Below are 24263 nucleotides of genomic sequence, written 5' to 3'. Positions count from 1 at the left end.
AAAAGCTTTTGCACAACAAAGGAAACTATAAACAAGACGAAAAGACACCCCTCAGAATGGGAGAAAATACTTGCAAATGAAGCAACTGACAAAGGATTAATCTCCAAAATATACAAACAGCTCATGCAGCTCAATATCAAAAAAAAATAACGCAATCAAAAAAATGGGCAGAAGACCTAAATAGACATTTCTCCAAAGAAGACATACAGATGGCCAACAAACACATGAAAAAATGCTCAGCATCACTAATTATTAGAGAAATGCAGATCAAAAAAAACTACAATGAGGGCTTCCCTGGTGGCGCAGTGGTTGAGAATCTGCCTGCTAATGCAGGGGACACGGGTTCGAGCCCTGGTCTGGGAAGATCCCACATGCCACGGAGCGGCTGGGCCCGTGAGCCACAACTACTGAGCCTGCGCGACTGGAGCCTGTGCCCCGCAACGGGAGGGGCCGCGATAGTGAAAGGCCCGCGCACCGCGATGAAGAGCGGTCCCCGCACCGCAATGAAGAGTGGCCCCCACTTGCCGCAACTAGAGAAAGCCCTCGCACGAACCGAAGACCCAGCACAGCCAAAAATAAATAAATAAATTAAAAAAAAAAAAAAAAAAACTACAATGAGATATCACCTCACACTGGTCTGAATGGCCATCATCAAGAAATCTACAAACAATAAATGCTGGAAAGGGTGTGGAGAAAAGGGAACCCTCTTGCACTGTTGGTGGGAATGTAAATTGATACAGCCACTATGGAGAACAGTACGGGGTTCCTTAAAAAACTAAAAATAGAACTACTATGTGACCCAGCAATCCCACTACTGCGCATATACCCAAAGAAAACCGTAATTCAAAGAGACACATGCACCCCAATGTTCATTGCAGCACTATTTACAATAGCCAGGACATGGAAACAACCTAAATGCCCATCAACAGATGAATGGATAAAGAAGATGTGGTACATATATACAATGGAATATTACTCAGCCATAAAAAGGAACAAAATTGGGTCATTTGTAGAGACGTGGATGGACCTAGAGACTGTCATACAGAGAGAAGTAAGTCAGAAAGAGAAAAACAAATATCGTATATTAACGCATATATGTGGAATCTGAAAAAATTGGTATAGATGATCTCATTTACAAAGCAGAAATAGAGACACAGATGTAGAGAACAAATGTATGGATACCAAAGGGGAAAAGGAGGGTGGGATGAATTGGGAGATTGGGATTGACATATAAACGCTATTGATACTATATATAAAATAGATAACTAATGAGAACCTACTGTATAACACAGGGAACTTTACTCAATGCTCTGTGGTGACCTAAATGGGAAGGAAATCCAAAAAAGAGAGGATATATGTATACGTATAGCTGATTCACTTTGCTGTACAGTAGAAACTAACACAACATTGTAAAGCGACTATACTGCAATCAAAAAAATTTTTTAAAGTCTTTGCGTTTTTCTTTTCCATAAAAGTCTTATATAATTTTTTATTTTTATGGACACTATAGCCACTATTTATCTTTCCAATTCTAAATTTAACAGATTTAAAATTGAGCTATATTTTAAGGACTTTAAATATATTTATAAAGCCTAACTTACAAAAGATAATGGAGAAAGTCAATACTTGTAAGCCAAATTAGTATCAAGATAAGTCACTGAGACTTTTGAACTTGACCTCAATTTTTTTTTTTAACATCTTTATTGGAGTATAATTGCTTTACAATGTTGGGTTAGTTTCTGTTTTACAGCAAAATGAGTCAGCTATATATATACATACATCCCCCATCCCCTCCCTCTTGCATCTCCCTCCCACCCTCCCTATCCCACCCCTCTAGGTGGTCACAAAGCACCGAGCTGATCTCCCTGTGGGATGCAGCTGCTTCCCACTAGCTATCTATTTTACATTTGGTATTGACCTCAAATTTTTGTGAGCCCATATTTTTACAACATTGTCAGGGTTCCACAATAATTTAGTCACAAAAGAACTTAATGTATGTTATTAACATATGTTAGGCTGTGCTTTCATATGTAAATTGCCTTTAGAAGTCACTGCCTTTACCTTTGGCCTTTCTGTATTAGGAGATTCCTCATTCATGCTTAACAGAGGGCCTACTATACTAAGCCATTTTATATAAGAAACTTGAGCATCTAAGGATTTTGGTATCCAGGAGGGTCTTGGAACCAGTCCCCCCACAGACACCCAGGGTCAACTGTATGAGTAATTTTCAGTCAGTTTTCGCCTATCTCCAGAATTTTGCCCCTAACTCTGAGGTCCAGACTTCTGTATCCAACTGCATACTCTTCACCTCTATTTGGACATCTAGTAGGCATTTCAAATTCAACTTGCCCAAAATAAAATTCTCGATTACCCTCAGACTAACCTTAAAATTGCTCCATTCCCAGTATCCCCCACTATTGCAATGCTCAGCTAATCCTCTGAGCTCAGACTTTCAAAATATACCTGACCCTGCTCTATACTACTCTCATTTTAAGCCAAGCCACCATCATCTCTCAACTGAACTAGTGCAATTGCCTCGTAACTGTTCTCTCCGTTTTCACTCTTACATACCTACAATCAACTTTCCTTAAAGCAATCAACGTAAACATTTTAAAATCCTGACATAGTCAGAAAAGAAATCCAATATCCTCACCACGATCCACAAGATACCATACCACGTATCCCCTGCTTAAGGTGTCCATTCGAGCCTGTTTGCTGGATAAAGTTTTTGTAGCCACTGGATGGACCTCCGAACAAAATTTGGTTCAGACGTTGAGAATGATGACACTACACACACACCTACCAAGAGGGGAAATATTTATTACTTATATAATGAAGCCTTCTGGGGGGGAACAGAGCAGGCCTCTCAGTCTGTCCCAAAAATGGCTTGAGAGAGAAAGGAAAGGAAACTCATGGGTTTTCACAGTGGCTAAGGGTTGGGGCTGAACTGAAGGTTCACATGTGTAGTCAGGGGCTTGTGTAGTTGGAACCTCCTACTCAGGGATAGTGCATATACTGTTCTCTCTGACTAGAACACTCCCACATCTGAGAATGCATTGCGTAGGTTTTGCCAGACATGTAGAATTATGGAAGGTGGCAGTAAGTGGAAGGTATTTGCCAGGGCATATCATAATAATGGGCCATGGAATCCAGGTAAATAGCAGTAAAAGAAAGGCAGACGATTTTAGCACATTGTAAGAAGGTAGTGGAGTCATTGATAGGAGGTCTCAATGAGGCTGAAGTAGAGGGTATTTGAGCAATGAGATGGAAGAATAGGAATGTGATTCTAGGAAGAGGCTTTTGAAAAGAGTGGCTGAAATGCAGTAAGAAATTTTGATGGAGGTGAAGAGACCAAGGTTCAAAGAATTAAACCAGATTGGTCTATATTTCATCTTCTTGGATGCTGTAAACACTGAAAATAAAGGCAGAAATTGGGGTAGAGAGAAATACTGTTAGCAAGACATTAAAGCCTTCAATTAATAAAGAAAATAGATCAGAGGTTGGTAATCCACAGAGGGGGAGGCGGCTGCTGTAGACAGATGGTTTGTGCTTCAATCTAGATACTGTTGCCACTAGAAGTCTCTAAATTATATTTCAGAAAGCTGATGGACTCAACCTGAGGGGAATTTTTTTAAAAATCAGCAAATATTAGTGGGTATATTCCTGGGGAAATACATATATTTTTGAGCCAAGCTTTTATAAGTTGTAATATATTATCATCACATTGCAGAGATACTAACCATTATTGCCAGGGCTCAACTTCTCTTGAGAAGAGGAGAAAAAGAGAATCAATTTGTAATAAAGGGACTGAAGCCCAAAGATTAAGAAACCTGAAAAAGTTCATACAGGTAGCAAAGGCTCAAAGGGGAAACTGTCACCTCCTGGCTCTAAGTTTCCCTGATAGCTCTGACTGCCCTCCTCCTGCCCACAGCTATCAGCAGTTATATCTTGCCAGCTATGAGTCACATAAACACAAACAAAAATCACAGTTCTGCCTGTCTTTTAATTTAATTTGTTATGAAAATATCATTCCTATAAAAGGTTATATTCCTAATATTATTCCTAATAATATATTTATTATTATGGATATATATCCAAAAAAATGAAAACACTCATTTGCAAAGATACATGCACCACAGTGTTCATAACAACATTATTTACAGTAGCCAAGATAAGGAAGCAACCTGTATCCATCTACAGGTGAATGGATAAAGAATATGTGGCATATTTATATTTATACAATAGAATATAAGTCTTAAAAAAGAATGAAATTCTGCCATTTGCAACAACACAGATGGACCTGGAGGACATTATGCTTCGTGAAATAAGTCAGAGAAAGACAAATACTGTATGATATAACTTACATGTGAAATCTTAAAAATAAGCTTGTGAATATAGCAGAAAAGAAACAGACTCACAGATATAGAAAACAAACTAGTGATTACAGGTGGGGAGATGGAATAGGGGAGGGGCCAGATAGGGGTAGGGGATTATGATGTGCAAACTACTATGCATAAAATAAATAAGCTACAAGGATATATTATACAGCATATGGAATATAGCCAATATTTTATAATAACTTTAAATGGAGTATAATCTATTAAAAATATTGAATCACTATGTTATACACCTGAAACTAGTATAATACTATAAGTCAACCACACTTCAATAAATAAATACACAAGTAATAAAAAGAAGAAATGAATGGCATGTTTGTAACTGGGATATAGCACAGTAGCTGGTGTTTAGAGGCTCACAATAAATATTCCACACCCAAGACACATTTTCTTTTATTGATATTTGAATTTATTATGCCTGACTAAATCCTGGCATATAGCAGATATTCAGTAAAACTACTCGATTAAATGAAATAATGAACCGTGTAACCTACAGGCATTTACTCACATACCCAACCTCTCTTCTAACCTGCACAGATTATCAACAAGCTCATGTCAAACAAGACATTTGACTTCCCAGTAAAAAATTGCAATTATGGGCCACTGAGCTCCAATGAGAGAAATAAAAAGGTTTACCATCATGCAAACATGATTTTCTTCAGTCATCTCCTCAAAAGATAACCTTCAGGCCCCTCAGGAAAGAAACTGTCCTAAAAGATCTGCAGTATGATGGGAAAATTTACACATGGGTTGGGTAATGCTTTAGCTCTCAGCTCAGGAGACTGGAATTTCAAATCCCATGTATTCCCCCTAGACGTATAAATATGGCTTTTCTATCCATTAGAGAAACAAAAGAGGAAAAAGGTGAACTCTAAATTGAGTCTATTTAATGGGCTGCCACTTACAAACACTGAGTGGAAAAGTCAACTCCCCCAAGTCAGTATTGAAGGAGTGGAGAGCAGCAGCTGGTAAAAGATTACAAGCAATTTTTACGAGATTTATAGTAAGCTAGTGAACTACAACATGACAGAGGCTGAAAGTGAAATTAAACCAGGTCGTACATCAATGAAGATTTTGTTTTCAGCAGCTGTGAACTTTAAGATGATTAACAAGACAAGAAGTATGGATTCCAGGGGCTCTTTGGCATACTCTAGGGCAGACAAAATTATGAACAAGCAGAAGATGGGAACAGTTAAAACTGGAGTGGGAGGGGGAAGAGAGTTCATTGTCGGCATGCGTTAGAGAAACGGATTCAGTTACAAAACCGATGGGCATGACTTGAGTGTTTTGTCTCATCCCCAGGTTTGCACCCACCCTTTTCAGGTCTCCTGCCCAGTCTACAGAATCAAACCTCACCCAAGCCCTTCTGCATTATTCCCCCTGGCCCAGCTTAGCTAACAGTGCGTATGCCATGCCCTGGTTTACACACACGAACCACATTGACCCTCAGCCATACTGCAGCGGTCCATATTAGTAACTTCCTGGATGCCAATTTCCTGACTGTTATTTAAGCCATATCTCTAGATTTGTTTTTTTACCCAGGACACTCCATTCTCCTGAAATAAGACTTCCTAATACTCAACTTGGGCTGTTTTCGGATGGGAGGCTTTGCCCGATGACCAGACTTCCTCCAAGCATATCCCCTGGGTCTGTTCCCCTTTTGCTCATCTGACTCTTGTGAAGGGGTTCTAGTTCTATATTTTCACTATTCTCCTTCCTCCTTCCCACTGCAGTTTACCCAGCACTCTGGGTATAAAACAGCATGCTAATTCTGGCCCAGACCTGGATCAAATTGCCTGTTTACACATTACTGCAAGCATTGTAGATAATCTTCAGATACACTATCATTTCTTGGCTGCCTATATTTTGTTCAAGCAGCTAAATCTATAACCCATATACAGAAGGACTAGCCAATGAATAAAATGGTCAGGCCAAACAAGCTTGGTGATTCGTAGTGAGAAAAAAATATTCTGCTTTTCTAAACCAAAGGAAGCCATCACTACAGTTTTCTAATACAAGCTTCTCTATGCTCTCATGGAGCCCCACCTATCCCTGTGCTCCTTCTTTTCTGAGTTCTAAAGTGTCTCACTTCTACCCTCTGAAGTCCCAGCTACCTACAAGAACCATACTCTGAAACAGGAAAAAATTCAACTCACCCCAAGGTCCCTGGACCTCTTCCTTGTACAGGGTCAATGCCACCCAGGACCACTCACCCTGACCTGTTGAGGTTGGGTGCAGCTATTCCTTCAGACCTGGAATAAGGAAAGAAAGAACTACTTGTATCTTTTTTTAATACTGTCTGCTTCTAAAGATGCCAAGAGGATGATAGATGGGATTTACCTAGTCAGTAGAGATCCAGAGACGCCCTACCTGCACCTGCCTCTGCATCACCAAAGGCACCATCTTTCACTATTCAGGGCCTTTGAATCAGTCTTTTCCACAGCCCAACATTTCTAAATGCGTGATCTCGACTTCCTCCATCAGAATCAGCTGAGAGATTGTTAGAACACCCCACAAAGACTGATTGAGACACTCTGAAGCTGCACTTCACACATCTGCATTGTCAGCAAGATCTCCGGGAGGAACCATAGCTGAGTACCCTGAAGCAGAGGGTTGTCACCAACTGGTAATTTCAGTCAGGAGGCCAGGGTACAATTATTCATATTTTGGACCTCCAAGAGCTTAGCAGAAAACAGTATGTCTTCTAAGGAAGCTTGAGAAACTCCCTAAAATATGACAGCTGGGGTCCTACCTGTGTTGCAAATGGGGACTTGTGCTGACAGTGGCCAGGTAGATATTTGCATGGATGTCTTTGTAGTGATGGAAGAGCCACACAGAGGCTGAGTAGGGATTCTTGGACAGTCAGAGTGCTCCCCGTAGTGAACAGGAAATTGTATTTTTATGGAGTTACCCTGTGCCCTTGGAAAAGCATGTACACACCTTTAAGGACCAACCTTGATTCCCAAATTTTTACCAGTTGACATGTCCAGCCAATCATATACACTGTGCTGAGTGTGAAGTGGCTTCCCTAAAGGTTGATCCATGTTTTGAACCAGATACTGTAAGGGTCTTCAAGAGTAATCATATTGAGGTCATTTGGGACAATTTTGGAGAGCCAGAGTCTGCCCAGATTTGCTGGAAAAAGAGTCCTATATTGACTTCACTCTTCTGAGCCAACAACTTCATCTATATACACCCTAGGCAGATGCTGATAATGATGTCTTTTGCACTAGAGTCTGAGAGGTCCCAGACCTAACTGGGAACATTGGGGTCTACCTTGGAGAGGCCAGCTTTCATGGGATTTCAGGTAATTCTGTGAGAGTAGAACATTTTCTATGTGGAGTGATGAACCAAGAGCTTGTTGCCAGGGTACCACCTGAAATCTTGGAGCTGAGGAATTTTCCTTACTGGTGGAAGGGGCAAGACTGCACGAATGGTCATGTCACTAAGGGTATAAGATAGTAAAGACAGTAAATATTCCTCTCCAAAAAGCTAGGCAAGTCAGGAAGGAGCCATGTAGAGCTTATCCTGCTGTCAAAGTAGACAGAAAGAAAGCGTATGTGATTAAACAATCTCTCTGGACTAAAGTGGCCCATGGAGAGAGATCTGGTATCATAAAAGATGGGAAGGATAGACAATAAAAGTGAAAAATATCTGAGGGTTTCATGGGCTATCTATTTTCTGGGCCTCAAAAGCACAATATTGGCATTTGATGCATGGGAGTAGAAGGGATGGCATTTCATGCATTGTAGACAGTGCCCAGTAAGTATTTGGTTAGAGACATAGAAAACCTAAAAATCAGTCCAAGATTTTTGAAAATTGAAAGAAGTTTGTTCTCCATCTGTTTAGCAGTAATTTAGGAAAATTCCTGCAGCCAAATGTACAGCGAGGTTTAGGGATGGAATGGTGTTGGAGCAACTGAGGTGGGGGACAAGAGAAAGGTTGAAGGAGACTAGAGGACAGACTTCGGTAAGAGCAAATGTAAAGGATGGGATAGAAATAAAGTCCACATGTATGTGTGTGTTTTAGAAGAAAGTTTTTTGAGTGTCAAGGGGACCAACAAATTAAATGTAGATAAGGGAAAAGCAAGAAAGATATATCAATAATAATTCCAAATAATGTGGGCCACAGAGAAGAGTGGATTCGTAATGTCATTTATTTACTCATTTGTAAAACCAAAAACTTAATTGAGTTCCCAGTATACACCAGGCAAAGGGCTTGAAGCTGGATGTTTGGAATGGGGGGAACTATATATGTGTGTGTGTGTGTGTGTGTGTGTTTGTATATATAGATCATGTGTGTATAATCCCTATTCTCATTGTACTAATCTAACCTATCCAAAAGGAAGTAATGAATTTACTATTTGCTTTCTAGAGCTTTTTAATATTCAAACACTATTTCTGTTTTTTATTAATTACTAAATAGTCATAATTCAAAGATTATTCTTTAAATCGAGGGTCAGCAACCTGTGGTCCATGCGTCAAACTGGCTCACCAACTCTTTGTAATTAAATGTCTACTGATACACGGCCATGCCCAATTTTAAGTCCTATTTATGGCTGCTTTTGTGAAACAATGGCAGAGTTGTATAGTTGTAGCAGAGACCAAATAGCCTGCAAAGTCCAACAAACTTACTATCTGACCCTTTACAGAAAATGTTTGCCTGTCCCTTGTCTAAACCACTATCACAGATGTGTCTACAGTTAAACCTGACAGCACATGTCAGACTCAGGACAGCCTCTTTTCCTTCACCTGCTGCCCAGGCTCCAGCTTTTCTTTCTGCTGCAGACTACCTTATGTGCTACTCTAGCACCTGGGCAGGAGCTGGGGGCAGAGGTCTCCCTCTAAACCAGACTGTATAGTGGAACACAATTACACTCATTTCTGGGGGAAAAAAAGACATTAAAAAAATGTTTTTGAAGTCAATACTGAGAGGAAATACAGGAAATAGCAAAAGTACCATAAAGGAAAGTTACAAAGTTTAAGACAACCTGTATCTTTTTCAAATAACATGTATTCAGGTTTGTAGTAATATTAAATACCAATAGAGCCTTATGGATTTGATAGCTCTGAGAACACGGAACCTGAACTGTCTCTGATGGCTTCTAAAATACTCAGATGAGTAGAAAAAAATATAAAAGAAATGATCAACAACCCTAAATTGAGGGAAAGATCCCACTCACATGTGAGAAGTGTTGTGAGATGGTTTCCTAGATAAAAGACAAGAGAAATCATAACTGCAACAAAAGCTAAGGAAACAACTTCCTTTTAGAAAAAAAAATATGGAGCTATATCACAGAGAATAAGCAGATACCATCCAACTGGGAAGAATTGTATTTGGTGATGTGGGAGACCACAGAAAACTGGATCCACCTCCCTGGAATATCTTCATGTTACTGAAAAATCAGTCAAGAGCACTGAAAAATAGAGTTGATGGTGTGTGCATCCCCCAAAGGAGCCTGGTGCCTGTACCAAAGATGCCAAGGTGTAGTTTAACTTGTCCTTTGAAATAAAGAAGGAAATAGGAAAGTGCCACGTATATATATATGGCAATTATCTGCTGATCCCAAGTAAACCCGTCTTTGCTGGAGAAATATATGGCAGTCTATTTATTTCAGATCAACCCGGGATATATGAGTTCACAGGTCTAGAACACACGCTTGAGAAGTCTTCCATAATTAGGGTTGAAATTTAAATGCCATGCATGCCTGATAGAGAAGCTCTCAGGTCACAGGCACCTGGAAGATAGAGGGGGGTGCTCTGCTCCCAGGCCTGGGGGTCAGGTCAGCCTGCCTTGGCTGGAGGAAAGCAGGAGGGCAGTCTCAATGTGTGCTGACCTCGGAGACCAAGGTTGGGCTGGAGAGTGCTCTCAGGAAAGCACAATTCTGCTCTCAGCCATCAAAGATAATGTGGACAAGCATTCTGTACATACAGAACACACCTTGTATAGGACAGTCCTGCCGCCTGTATTGACTTTGTCAGATGCCCTACATATCCTGTCATCAGATTTTTTTTTCAATAAATTACAAGAATTCAAAAATTAGATACTTTTCTGCCAGAGATTTTGGCCCTTAAATCACTTAAATACCAAGACTAGCAAAAAATCATACCTCTACAAATAAAGATCTGAACAATCCCCTATGTCTCTCCTGCAGGTTTGGCTAAGGGACAACCAAAAAGGGGGTTGTGGGGGATGGAAAGGAGAGAGGTAGAGAATTAAAAATACTTGTTTTTCACATTCAAGAAAGGACAAGACTCTTCTCTGACCGAAGGACCAAGTCATAATAAGCAACTGCTATTAGAGAGAACTTGGGAGCAGTACACACACTCTGAAATCAACCTATCAGCCATAGCCTCACTCTTGGTAACTAGTTTCTGAAAAGTTAGCCAATCAAAGACAGTTCCACACTTCTAGACAGCAGCCAGTCACCAAGTGCCTCACCCCAGTGGCCACATTCCTAAAAGCCAGCCTGTCAACAGCAGCCTTAATCCAGTGACCACCCTAACACAGGTGGAAATCCATCAACCCCTAAACACTCTTGCTTCTGAAAATCAACCGATCAGTCCCTGAACACCAGGCTTCCCAAAACCTTCTATAAAATCAGCTCTCACTTTGTTAAGGAAGATGATGCCTGACTAGTACAACTCTCCCTTGCGGACGATCAGGAAGTTCACCTTGTTTTGCATCAGATGCCTAATTTTTTGTTCACAAATTTTCAATCCTTTCAGCATCGACCTCTGTTAACTGTCAGATACAAATTTGGATTTATGAGTGAGAGATAATACTGTAGAAGAAATGAGATTAGCAATCTTTTCAATTCTGAGTGATTGTTATCACCTATTCTTTATTTGTGTGTATTTGAACCCAAAACACAGGTGTAAATTTTGTGATGAACCTTCTGAACAATGATCATTTATTAAATGAGAGAAATGTCATTTTATAGTTCTTTGAATAGTATGCAATTGTTATTCAGCGAGGAAAGCTGAAAGTCAGTTATAAGCCAGCATATAGTGACAGCTAAGCATAAGAGATGTATGATTTCCTCAACTACTACCAAAGGCAGTGATAAAACAACGAATTTTTAAAGAGAAATTCAGATGAAGATAATCACGGTAGAAATTGTAATGGCTTCCCATGCTGTATATCATTATCTGTCTTTCAGCTCAAATGACTGTTTGAACATACTGCTACCATAAGTATGTTCGGATTCCAAAATTGCAAGTAAATTTTCAACTGCCAGGACAAAATCTACTGCAATAATAAAAAATGTAACAGCTCCTTTTACTATTACAGAGATTATCAATGATCTAAATGTCTCACCTTTTTTATGGTAGAGCCATGATTGCAAGTAATCACAACGCAAAAAATATTTTTTTCCATTGCCTGTGCAATATTTTTCTCATAAGAAGAGCTGACTTATAAGGCTACTGCAAGTAAAATTCCTTCCAGATGAGACTTCAGAAACAAAAGCAGATATTTGTAGAAAAATCTTATTTAATTAGGAGTTGGTTTTTTTTTTTATTGTACTCTTTTTGATGGAAGTAATAAAAATACAAATTTTGGGGTAAAGATGCAAACAATTTTATTCAAAGTTGAAGCTAGGCCTGACTGATTCTGTGGAAGGTGTTTGCTGTCCTGTCCATATTCTGCATAATGTTACTCAAACTACATCTGTGTCCTTTCTGTTGACATTCAAGCAGCAGCCATAAAATTGTCCTTACTTCAGCACTGTGCGAGCTGAACAGTTAAAGGGTTTTTGTGTTTTGCTTGTATTCAGTATTCTTCAGTTCTCCCAAATTCAAAAAACCTGTTGGCTCTCATTAACAAATGCAGTTGAGAGAATCCTCAGTTTATTTTGAAGCACTGAAACCATACTAAACCATACTTTAATTCTGATGGCCCAAAACATTCTTACTGACTTTCTAAATAATTCATTGAGTGAAGCCTGCTTATTTCTTATTCATAGTTCTCAAGATCTCTTTAGCAAAAGGATTATGCAAATTGAAAGAAGACAGTGTTATTGAAGTACTCCATTGCTTAAAGGAATATGCTGAATGGGTTAAAGAAAGAATTGATGAAAAATTTATTTAAGTGTCAAGGTTTTTCTTACTAGGCATAACATTACGTATGAAAAGGAAAAGAAATTCTTACTTGAAGAGGATAATTATTACTGCATTTGCCCTGACTGTCTTTTCAAATGGATTTTATCTCTTGAAGAATTCAATTATTTTACATGGATGTTACAAAATACTGTTCCAACATGGGAACAAGTGGATTCACGATGCATGGTATTGAAGAAGAAGAAGAGAAAAATGCTCTTTTTTTCAGTGAAAAATATTTTTAAAAGCCATTAACCCAGAGATACAACATGATCCTGAAAAAATGTAAAACCAAGTTATGCCATGATAGATGGCATTATAGACTTCAACACATCTAACATGAAGAGCTTTCTCAGAGTAGTAACCTTTATGACTATGAGTGTTCAGTGGCTGGCTCATAAGGCTAATGTTGAGTATATTTTCTCATTAATGAATATTGAATGGACAAAAGAATGAAATAAATTGTATGTGACAACTAAAGAAGCTGTGTTACAATATAAATGGAACATAGACTATAATTGCAAGGAATTTTATAAACAAATTCTGCAAAACAAAGAACTATTAAAGTCAGATCATCAAGGAAATGTAATTAAAGAAAGTGTTATACAACTTAGAAATTTATCGTTTATTTGAGATGAACAATTAATAATTTTTAATTTGATGAATTAGATTAATTTAACATGCCAATGTAATATTTTTACTTTATTTCACAGTGCATATGCATAAGCCATTAGAAATGATTCAAATTTAAGTAACAGTCTATATTTTTATTTGCTAAATCTGTTTACTCTAATCAGAGAGCTGGGCTTGCCTCGTTTGCCCAGGGTTGAGAGAGCTGCCTCTGTAATGTTTTCAAGATATGCACAAATTGACTTGGGACACAGGCGTCTAAGAAAAGCCCCCTGCTTCAGAAGCCAAAGCTCCAGCTGTTGATCCAGCCAGGTTAGCGTAAGAGGACAGAAAATATCATCCGCAGGAATTTCCATTAAGTTTCCCATGTTACAGATGAAGAAAGGGAGGCTTAGGCAAGTAAGATCACTTCTCAGTAAAGAGCAGAGCCTGTGCTCTGGTGGAAAAAAAACGCATATGCACCTAATAGTAGAGCACCAAAATACATGAAGCAAAAACTGACAGAACTGAAAAGAGAAATAGACGATTCAACAATAGTAGTTAGAAACTTGAACATCCACTTTCAATAATGAGTAGAACAAGTGGACAAAAGATTAACAAGAAAGTAGGACCTGAGCAAACTGTAAACCAACTAGACCTAATAAATACCTACAGAACACTCCATCCAATGACAGCAGAGTTTACATTCTTCTCAAGTACATTTGGAATGTTCTCCCAGACGCCTGTTATACTAGACCACAAATCAACCATTCGTAAATTTAAAAAGATCAAAAACATATAAAGTATACTCTTTGACAACAATGCAATAAGATTGGAAAACAGTAACAAAAAGAAATTTGATAATGTCACACATATTAACATTAAAAAGAAAACACTCCCGAACAACCAATTGGTCAAAAAAGATTCACAAGGAAAATTAGAAATTACTTGGACCTGAATGAAAATGAGGACCCAACATACCTAAACTTATTGGATGCAACTAACCCAGAAATTAGAGGAAATTTTATAACTGTAAATTCCTATATTTAAAAAAAGATGATCTCAAATCAAGAACCTAACCTTCCAAATTAAAACACTGGAAAGAGAAGGAAAAACTTCTTTTTGGGTAGACCAATTACAAGGAAAGAGATTGAATTAGCAACAAAACACAACCCACATAGAAAAACCCAGGCCCAGATGACTTCACTGGTCAATTCTGCCAAACATATAAAGAATTAATACAAATTTTTGCAAACTCTTCCAAAAAAGAGTTTCATGAAGCCAGTATTACCCTGTAAATAAAATTCAGCAAAACACAAAAAAAGAATTATACACCATGGCCAAATGAGATTTATTCCAGGAATGCAAATGCAAGATTAGTTTAACTTTCAGAGATCAATTAATGTACTATACCATATCTATAAAATTTAGGACAAAAACCACATAATCATCTCATAAATACAGAAAAATATTTGACAATTTCCAACACACTCCCGTGATTTAAAAAAAAAAAAAAAAAAACTCAGTAAACTAGGAATAGAGAAAAACTCTCACCCTGATAAAGGGAACCTATGAAAATCCTCAGTTATCATCATACTTGGTGGTCAGGGCAGTCAGCGACCCCAGCAGGTGCAGGCCCTGGCCCCACAGAACAATCCACCTGGTGGCTCAGTCCTCGCAGTCCTCCAGGCAAGATGCCCCCACCTTTGCTCTGATCCTGGCTGGCTTGTGTGCCCAGCCAAGGTCTGAGCCTCCCCAATACCAGTCTGAATGCTCAGATCAGTCTGTCTCAGCACTGGTCTCTGATCCTATCGAGTTCTCTCCTGGCTCCTGTGTGGGCTCCTGCCCTTCCTTTCCTGAGAAGCTTTCTGTTCCTTTCCCATATCATGTAGTGGTTCTGCCACATCCTATCCTGGGGCAAGGAATTAACCTCTCTGAACCTCACTTTTCCATAGGACAAATGGGGTGATTGCAATATTTGCTGCTAGGTGGAGGGCTTTTTTTTTACTTAGAAATTTCCTTTATTATGCACAATTGAGTTGTTTATCTTCCAGGAGTGTATGTGAGAGAAAATAAGAATTTCTATTCCGTTACTCAAGAGGACCTAATGATGAGTGCAGGCAGAGGATAAGGATCAGAGATGACTGTAAGTGACTTTGAACGGTGTAACTAGAGGCAAGAAACCAAAAGATGACAGGCAGATGGATGCAGGGAATGCATATATTATCGCACATTCTTCAAAGTTGTGCAGGCTGAGTTCTCTGTCACCTGGGAATGATGATGCTTTCTGAGCGGCTGCAGCATGTACATCGAAAGATATACCCCCCCCATCATTCAGTATTAATTTGATACCAGCTTCCTAGGTCATTTAGGAAGACAAAGAAAAATCAAATGCAGAAGAGAAATGGAACAAAAGTAATTATAGAGGTTTGAAGAAAAAACCACAACTCAAGTATTCAATAGTCAACTATATTACGTTGCTATACTTTGGTTACTTTTAAGACGACAAGAATACATTTTTATATATAAAAGGGGACATAAATAGTCTACTAGTATTCTTCCCTTTAAAAAGTTATGCTAACTGAGAGATAAATCAAAATAAAAGTACAAGTAGGTGAGATGTCTTGGCATAAAAGAACTAGAGTGCACATGGGAAGCAGGGAAACATAAATTTAAGTGTAAAAGTAGCTATAACTATGGGTAGAAAGTGAACATCTTTGCCAAAATAATTTGTGAATTGAAGGAACAAAAATGGAGCATTACAAAAAGCATATAAATTTAACAATAATAAACTGGGTCTAAAGTCACCTAATCACTAAGAGGAAGTTAAGATGAATTCTGAGAAAAGGAAGTAGAATGAAAAACAGGAAAACCCATGAAAGTAAATAAATGGACCAAAATACAAAGAAATGGACCAAAATACAAAGAAGGCATATATAGAGAGAGCATAGAAACAAAACAAAACTAAACTAAACAAAAATAACATCTAGGAAAAAAATTTGGTCATAAGCCCAGCATTTGATCTTCTTCATCAGCCAATTTTAAATGTTCCTACAATAGGAATGGAGAAATTTCTGGAGATCAGAGGGCCCGCTTATTACTTAAAACTTTAAGAGCAGACATGGAAAGGTATTCCCAAAGTATAATTTAAATAAAAATATAGGTTATCAAATGGAGTTGAATAATGACAAGTATTCCACCAGCACATCGATGTGCCAGATACTGTTCTGTGTGCTTTACATTTTCAATTCCCTTAATCTTCACAGCAACCTCATGAAGTAAGCATTTTTTTTCCCTCATAGGACAGGTGAGAAAACTGAGACATAAGGAAATTAAGTTACTTTCTTGAGGCCATACAATTAACAAATGCTAGAACTGGTGTTTAAACACTAATAGTTTGATTCCAGATCCAACCAGTGCCATTTTTTCTTGTTTAGAAAGACTGGAACAACATCAAATGCTGTGAAGTTAGAAGAGCAAGGCCTATAAAGGAATAAAAGAAATGGAAAGATTGTTTACCCTGGGGATTAAAAAACAAACAGTGAAAAAATCAGGAACAACCTTTCTCATGATCAAAAGGAAAGCACCATCTATATACAAAGATCTTAAACAGAAACTGCCAAATCCTGCTGAATTAACTACTTTTAGTGCTAGCAGTGCCCTAAATCAGCTTCTAATATAAGTGCTTTTCTCCCATAACCAGGATTCATGTGTCCAGGAATCAAGGGGTGGAAACTGGAACGGCACCACTCACCATCACCCCTGGCAAGTCTCACTATATAGCCCAATATACAGTCAGTTTTGGTAAATGTTCCATAGGCTCATGGAAACAATATGCATTATCTCATTGGTGGGTGCAACTTTCTACATATGTTTATTAGTTTAATGCAGCTATGTATCCTCTTCTTGGTATTTTTCATGTTTTAATTTCCAAGCATTCTTGAATCTCTAACAAGGTTTTTTGGGTTTTTGTTTGTTTTTTTACATTTTTAGAAAATGCCAGTCATTATTTCCTCAATTAGTCCTTCTGCCCTGTTCTTTGTTTCCTTCATCTTTGGGACTCCAATTACACATACATTAGACTTTCTCACCGTATCGCATATGTATCTGACACTCTTTTTAATTTTCTACCCTTTGTGCTCTCTGTGTCTCAACCAGGATATCTCCCATTGACCAGTTTATTGATTCTTTTTTCTACTATGTGCAATCTTCTATTAAACTCATCTATTGAATTTTTAATGTTAATTTTATTTTTTGATAATTAAACTTTCATTTTTTAATGATATTCTCCACTTCACTATTTTCTTGAAACTAATGATCACAGCTATTTTAAAGTCTATTTGTGATAATTCCAATATCTGGATCATCTGTGGTTTTTTCTATTGTCTTTTTTTTTTTTTTTCTTGGTCCTACTTATTGGAATGCTTGATAATTTTTATTAATTGTTGGACATTTCACATGATAGACTGTAGAGGCCCCAGAAGGTATTATCTTCCCTTAGCTTTACTCTACCTCTGGTAGACAGAGTGTGGGCAGGTCACCTTCATCCAATCAGGGACTGGGTTGACCTAATTTGAGTTTCAGTCTTTATGAAGTTTTATTTTCTCTGTTTCACCTCTACCCCTAGACTGTAGCTTTCTCAGAGGTTTTACAAAGCCCCTCCTTTTAGTGAATTCTGAAATACAGTTTTTGTCTTCTTGCTACCATGAAATGGTAGAAAACTCTACTCTGAATTTTATGAGCTTTCTGGCTACCATCTCACATTCCTGCCCTGTGTAGTTTAAGAATTTGGCAAGTGCCTCAAGGACAAAACTGGTTACATGTTGACCTTACTTTTCCATGCCTCCCTTTCTACCAATATCTTGCTCCACCCCACGTCCTGGCTCTCTTGGTATCACTCAACTTCCAATTTTGTCTTTTTGGACCTGTGAGATTGCTATGGGTTCTGCTGAATTTTCTCTCTCTTAGCTGCAAACTTCGTCTTGCTGTGTACCTGAATTCTTAACTACTTGCTCAGAACCAAGAATAGTCAAATGTCCTGAGGAAAAAAAGCAGCTACAAATGTCACCTCACTCCTCCAAGGTTTTCTTCTCTCTGAGGTCTTGGACCTTGAATCCTGATTGTTTTGGTGGCTCTCTGATGCCTCCAAGCATGTGCTGTTGCTATTTCATATTGCTTCTCACTGATCTCAGTAGGAGTGTTTGCCTTCTGCAAGCTATTCCTTCATAGCCCCAGAGTCTTATTTTAAAGGAACTTTTCAAATCCTCTACATGGATCATACTATGAACACTTTTCAGCCAATTACCATTTTTACTTGAAATTATATCTAATATTTAGGTTCACACCAGCACAAACAGATCTACCTTCTTTTGTTTGACAACTACATAATATACCGTTGTATAGCTAGACCGTAATTTATTTACTCAATGTCTTACCGATGTACCTCTTTTCTAGCTTTTTACTATTAAAGTTTTCAACATGGAGAAAAATAGAAATAGTATGGTCAACACTGACAAAGACTTTTTGCTTGATCAGACTTTAGACAGGATCCTGAAACTTCTCCTGCACCTATCTGTGTACTTCTTGTAAAATCTAGTTTTAGGGAGAACACCCCAACCTCAACATCTTGATATCTGATCAGGTTCCTTATCCTCTACCTTCCCCCAAGTGATGTCTCATCACCTTGGCCTGTCTTCAGCAAGAATCCTGTTAGATGGGTCTGGCCATAACCCCCCTTACCCTTGATGTTTCCTCCTGGTAATTTTCCATTCACTGACCCCCCACCCTGCTTGTTGGCTATAAATTCTCACTTGCCTATGTAGTATTTGAAGTTGGACTTGAGCCCAATCTCTCTACCCCTCTGTAAAATCCCACTGCAGTGGTCCCTATATCTATCAGGATGGTCCTGAATAAAGTCTGCCCTACCATCTTTAACAAGTGTCATTTTGAATGTTTTTTCTTTAACAACACTTAAATATTCATCTAACTAGATTTAACAGTAATGACATTTTGTCACTTTTCTGTTCTTCCTAAGCTCTTCAACATGTGTCTCCTAAGAATAAGGGTATTTCTCCTTTATTACCACAATATATTGAATGGTTTTGTTATGTCTGTTGTTTTGCTGATACAAATAATGCTTTCAATAATATTCATGCATATTTTGGCTAACATGCCACATGACATTCTAAACAGTGGGTTTACTGGTTCAAAGTGTAGGTGCATTTAAAAATTTTGTAATAACTGGCAGATTGTTCTCCAGAAATGTTACACCAATTTGCACTCCCAACAAACAGTGTATGGGAGCTCCTTTGAAAGAGACAACTTTTGATGTCTCTCTTTGGGTGTCTCATCTGGTGATCTTGGCATCCTGTGATTTATAGAGCATGTCAATTAGTACTTGAAAGTCACCAACTGTATGAAGGCACCAAGGGCTTCTTAAACTCAGGGATGCTTTTCAGAACCTTAAGTATCCTGTAAAAGAAGGCATACACTGAGAAAACATAAATGCTAAAATTTCAATTCTGATTATCTAACTATACCTAAATCATGAAAGGATCTAGTAAACCATTCCTAGATAAAAGAGAATTTAGTTTCACAGAGGCATGATCATAAAGGAAACAAAAGGAAAGGAGCCAAACTTGAGGATATCAGGTATAAGTTAGCCAAAATCTACATGGATATTATTTAAAGCATTATTTGTATCAGAAAAATAATAGTCACAGCAAAACTGTTCAATACATTGTGGTAATGAAGGAGAAATGTCCTTATAAGTAGGAGAATGCAGAAGAGCTCAGGAAGAACAGAAATATGAAAAAATGTCAAATGTTTCCCCAAATAAAGAAAAAATTATAATAGCCACAAAAACATTTATTTTAGGTAAAAGCAATGATTAGTAAAGCTTATTCCACTTAATTCAGATAAAATTAAGTTGGCAGACAGCAGAAGCAAGGAGAACTACAATCCTGCAGCCTATGGAACGAAAACCACGTTCACAGAAAGATAGACAAAATGAAAAGGTAGAGGACTATGTACCAGATGAAGGAACAAGATAAAACACCAGAAAAACAACTAAATGGAGGTAGGCAGCCTTCCAGGAAAAGAATTCAGAGTAACGACAGTGAAGATGATCCAGGACCTTGGAAAAAGAATGGAAGCAAAGATGGAGAAGATACAAAAAATGTCTAACAAAGACCTAGAAGAATTAAAGAACAAACAAACAGAGATGAACAATACAGTAAGTGAAATGAAAAATACACTAGAAGGAATCAATAGCAGAATAACTGAGGCAGAAGAACGGATAAGTGACCTGGAAGACAGAATGGTGTAATTCACTGCCACAGAAAAGAATAAAGAAAAAAGAATGAAAAGAAATGAAGACACTATAAGAGACCTCTGGGATAACATTAAACACACCAACATTCGCATTATAGGGGTTCCAGAAGGGGAATAGAGAGAGAAAGGACCCAAGAAAATATTTGAAGAGATTATAGTCGAAAAATTCCCTAAAATGGGAAAGGAAATAGCCACCCAAGTCCAGGAAGCACAGAGAATCCCAGGCAGGATAAACCCAAGGGGAAACATGCTGAGACACATAGTAATCAAACTGACAAAAATTAAAGGCAAAGAAAAATTATTAAAAGCAACAAGGAAAAACAACAAACGACATATGAGGGAATTCCCATAAGGTTAACAGCTGATTTCTCAGCAGAAACTCTACAAGCCAGAAGGGAGTGGCATGATATATTTAAAGTGATGAAAGGGAAGAACCTACAACCAAGATTACCTGGCAAGGATCTCATTCAGATTCAACGGAAACACCCAAAGCTTTACAGACAAGCAAAAGCTAAGAGAATTCAGCACCACCAAACCAGCTATACAACTAATGCTAAAGGAACTTCTCTAAGTGGGAAACAAAAGAGAAGAAAACGACCTACAAAAACAAACCCAAAACAATTAAGAAAATGGTAATAGGAACATACATATCGATAATTACGTTAAATGTGAATGGATTAAATGCTCCAACCAAAAGACACAGGCTCACTGAATAGATACAAAAACAAGACCCATCTATATGCTGTCTACAAGAGACCCACTTCAGACCTAGGGATACATACAGACTGAAAGTGAGGGGATGGAAAAAGGTATTCCATGCAAATGGAAATCAAAAGAAAGCTGGAGTAGCAATAATCATATCAGATAAAATAGGCTTTAAAATAAAGAATGTTACAAGAGACAAGGAAGGACACTACATAATGATCAAGGGATCAACCCAAGAAGAAGACATAACAATTATAAACATATATACACCCAACATAGGAGCACCTCAATACATAAGGCAAATACTAACAGCTATAAAAGAGGAAATCGACAGTAACACAATAATAGTGGGGGACTTTAGCACCTCACTTACACCAATGGACTGATCAGCCAGACAGAAAATTAATAAGGAAACACAAGCTTTAAATGACACAGTAGACCAGATAGATTTAATTGATATTTATAGGACATTCCATCCAAAAACAGTAGATTACACTTTCTTCTCAAATGCACATGGAACATTCTCCAGGATAGATAACATCTTGGGTCACAAATCAAGCCTCAGTATATTTAAGAAAATTGAAATCATATCAAGCATCTTTTCTGACCACAACGCTATGAAACTAAAAATAAATTACAGGGAAAAAAAGGTAAAAAACACAAACACATGGAGGCTAAACAATACGTTACTAAATAACCAAGAGATCACTGAAGAAATCAAAGAGGAAATCAAAAAATACCTAGACACAAATGACAAGGAAAACATGACGATCCAAAACCTATGGGATGCAGCGAAAGCAGTTCTAAGAGGGAAGTTTATAGCTATACAAGCCTACCTAAAGAAACAAGAAAAATCTCAAATAAACAATCTAACCTTACACCTAAAGGAACTAGAGAAAGAAGAACAAACAAAACCCAAAGTTAGCAGAAGGAAAGAAATCATAAAGATCAGAGCAGAAATAAATGAAATAGAAACAAAGAAAACAATAGCAAAGATCAATAAAACTAAAAGCTGGTTCTTTGAGAAGATAAAAAAAACTGATAAACCATTAGCCAGGCTCATCAAGAAAAAGAGGGAGAGGACTCAAATCAATAAAATTAGAAATGAAAAAGGAGAAGTTACAATGGACACCACAGAAATACAAAGCATCATAAGAGACTACTACAAGCAACTCTATGCCAATTAAGTGGACAAGCTGGAAGAAATGGAGAAATTCTTAGAAAGGTACAACCTTCCAAGACTGAACCAGGAAGAAACAGAAAATATGAATAGACCGATCACAAGTAATGAAATTGAAACTGTGATTAAAAATCTTCCAACAAACAAAAGTCCAGGCCCAGATGGCTTCACAGGTGAATTCTATCAAACATTTAGAGAAGAGCTGACACCCATCCTTCTCAGACTCTTCCAAAAAATTGCAGAGGAAGGAACACTCCCAAACTCATGCTACGAGGCCACCATCACCCTGATACCAAAACCAGACAAAGACACTACAAAAGAAGAAAATTACAGACCAGTATCACTGATGAATATAGATGCAAAAATCCTCCACAAAATACTAGCAAACAGAATCCAACAACACATTAAAAGGATCATACACCACGATCAAGTGGGATTTATCCCAGGGAATGCAAGGATTCTTCAATATACGCAAATCAATCAATGTGATACACCATATGAACAAATTGAAGAATAAAAACCATATGATCATCTCAATAGATGCAGAAAAAGCTTTTGACAAAATTCAACACCCATTTCTGATAAAAACTCTCCAGAAAGTGGGCATAGAGGGAACCTACCTCAACATAATAAAGGCCATATACGACAGACCCACAGCAAACATCATTCTCAACGGTGAAAAACTGAAAGCATTTCCTCTAAGATCAGGAACGAGACAAGGATGTCCACTCTCACCACTATTATTCAACATAGTTTTGGAAGTCCTAGCCATGGAAATCAGAGAAGAACAAGAAATAAAAGGAATACAAATTGGAAAAGAAGAAGTAAAACTGTCACTGTTTGCAGATGACATGATACTAACATAGATAATCCTAAAGATGCCACCAGAAAACTACTAGAGCTAATCAATGAATTTGGTAAAGTTGCAGGATACAAAGTTAATGCACAGAAACCTCTTGCAATCCTATACACTAAGAGCGATAAATCCAAAAGAGAAATTAAGGAAACAATCCCATTCACCATTGCAACAAGAAGAATAAAATACTTAGGAATAAACCTACCTAGGGAGGTAAAAGACCTGCACTCAGAAAACTTTAAGACACTGATGAAAGAAAGCAAAGTTGACACAAACAGATGGAGAGATATACCATGTTCTTGGATTAGAAGAATCAACATTGTGAAAATGACTGTACTACCCAAAGCAATCTACAGATTCAATGCAATCCCTATCAAATTACCAATGGCATTTTTTACAGAACTAGAACAAAAAATCTTAAAATTTGTATGGAGACACAGAAGAGCCCGAATAGCCAACACAATATTGAGGGGGGAAAAATGGAGCTGGAGGAATCAGACTGCCTGACTTCAGAGTATACTACAAAGCTACAGTAATCAAGACAATGTGGTACTGGCACAAAAACAGAAATATAGATCAGTGGAACAGAATAGAAAGCCCAGAGATAAACCCATGCACCTATAGTCAACTAATCTATGACAAAGGAAGCAAGGGTATACAATGGAGAAAAGACAGTCTCTTCAATAAGTGGTACTGGGAAAACTGGACAGCTACATGTGAAAGAATTAGAACACTCCCTAACACCATACACATTAATAAACTCAAAATGGATTAAAGACATATATGTAAGACCAGACACTGTAAAACTCTTAGAGGAAAACATAGGAAGAACACCCTTTGACATAAATCACAGCAAGATCTTTTTTGATCCACCTCCTAGAGTAATGGAAATAAAAACAAAAATAAACAAATGGGACCTAATGAAACTTAAAAGCTTTTGCCCAGCAAAGGAAACTATAAACAAGACGAAAAGACAACCCTCAGAATGGGAGAAAATATTTGCAAATGAATCAACGGACAAAGGATTAATCTCCAAAATATACAAACAGCTCATGCAGCTCAATATATAAAAAAAAAAACAACCC

The sequence above is a fragment of the Eschrichtius robustus genome, chromosome 7 (assembly GCF_028021215.1).
Source record: "Eschrichtius robustus isolate mEscRob2 chromosome 7, mEscRob2.pri, whole genome shotgun sequence".
In the NCBI taxonomy this organism is placed as follows: Eukaryota; Metazoa; Chordata; class Mammalia; order Artiodactyla; family Eschrichtiidae; genus Eschrichtius; species Eschrichtius robustus.
The sequence above is the reverse complement of the archived record's forward strand: the minus strand, read 5'-3'. Positions refer to the sequence as shown.